Source organism: Frankliniella occidentalis, unplaced genomic scaffold (genome assembly GCF_000697945.3).
Source record: "Frankliniella occidentalis isolate FOCC.00 unplaced genomic scaffold, Focc_3.1 Scaffold70, whole genome shotgun sequence".
Classification (NCBI taxonomy): Eukaryota; Metazoa; Arthropoda; class Insecta; order Thysanoptera; family Thripidae; genus Frankliniella; species Frankliniella occidentalis.
In genome coordinates this window covers 645,240-646,888 of record NW_026267200.1, presented here as the reverse complement: position 1 = coordinate 646,888, position 1,649 = coordinate 645,240, and the positions used below count along the sequence as shown (strand labels likewise).

The window sequence follows — 1,649 nt, the reverse complement described above, 5'->3', positions numbered from 1 at the left end:
GAACTGGAGGGGGTATCTCTTAGAACGAATCCTTTTGTTCTTCGGTGGAGATTTTGACGCGCTACACTGAAATATCTAGTTGATCGGGGCTCACTGAACTTACTTACCCGAAGTGCGCATGCGAGTCCTCCGCGGAGCAGTCTAAAACAAGAGCAAGCAGTACTGTGGTTAAATACTTTCAACTTGTGTCGAGTGCGCCTTTGCAGAAGTCTGACTCTCTCTGAAGAACTCGGATACAGAGTATGATAGTGCAATAGCAATGGACAGGAGTGCTGACGGACAGACGGTACTCTTCGCTTATCGCGCGTTGTGACGCAAGAGACATCTTCAGCTAGAGACTTCAGCTTGGATGCTGAGAAACGTTTAAGGCACGAGGCGTTTGATAGGAGCATGCTTTACCAGAAAAGGTTCATATCTAATCAGCAACAGTTGTTTCAGCTAACCAGAAATGCAATACTATCCGCACCGCTGTTCTCTGAACTATTGACTCCCTGTTACAACTTGCTAAATTTACGCCAAGTCGAGTCTTCGAGATGTCACACGAAACACTTTTTGCAGCTAGCGCCACTCTATTGTCCGTACTATAATTCTCAAACTAGTCTTCAGGCGGAGCAACAGCTCCGTCTAGTGAGAGAAAACTGTTTGCTGTCTGTCCGTACGATAACTCTCGACGGGATTGAGCTAGCGATCAAATTTCAGGATCGGTTTGAACTATAAAAAGACATATCGGGTCTAAAGAGAAGTATTTCAGCTCCAAAAGGTGACTACCAGCCATTCTATAAGTGAACAGCTCTAGATTTTGGTTAAATATATAACAGAACTTTCAACACTGTAAAACGTTTTGTCGGAAATTTCCAAACAATGAACTGGAAAATTTGCAGCCCGAACAGTTAAACTTCGACACTTGAAATCTACAAGCACGGAGTTCGTGGAGCCTCCGTATAAACCCGTAGTTCCTGGCAGCTCCGTACAGACACGCAGTTCAGCGGGTCCCCGTATAACGTCTTAAGTGCTTGAAAGTCACTTCTGAGATATAGCGCTTCAAAGTTTTGGGTTTACATTTTGCCTAATGGGCGGCTGCATTTTCAGACCAGAATAACTTTAGAACTAATTGACATATCGAAATGCGATTTTCGCTGATCGATAGCCCTTGGTTTCCTCTATCCGACGCACTTCATAACTCGACATTTTCAAAAAACATAGTTACGACGCTATACGGCGGCCTGCTGAACTCCGTGTTTGTACCGAGCCCCCGGGAACTGCGTGTTTATACAGGGCCTCCACGAACTCCGTGTGTATAGGTTTGAAGTGTCGACTTGGTTCTGGCGTGAAATGGTTCCTTTTTTCTGTTTCAAATTGTTCGGGATTTTCCAAAAAGAGGACTGGAAATTTTCTTTTCCAACAACTGTTTCGAAAATCGCGATAACTGTTTGGAAAATCGTGTTTCCAAGCAAGTCGGACACAATTTTATCGGAAAATTCCAACTTTTATTTCCGGCGTAAGATTTGAATACATCTCAAAGACACGGGATGCGAATGAGAACGCATTGTCAATTAAAATTGAAGGGTAACGGTTTGCTCTGATGGAACACGAACACATCTGCTACATTGCATTACTGTAAGCTGTCTTTACAGTAAGCGCTCGCTATA

The 1,649-nt window shown here is 43.8% G+C and overlaps 1 protein-coding gene across 1 annotated transcript in view; it reads right to left on the bottom strand.

Moving 5' to 3' along the window:
* Positions 1–241, bottom strand: part of LOC113210244 (UDP-glycosyltransferase UGT5-like) — an 18,378-nt gene extending 18,137 nt beyond the window's left edge. Inside the window, exon 1 of the mRNA XM_052268486.1 lies at positions 108–241. The gene's annotated coding sequence lies outside the window, so the exon portion shown is untranslated. The remainder of the gene's footprint in view (positions 1–107) is intronic.
* Between the last annotated feature and the right edge of the window lie 1,408 nt (positions 242–1,649).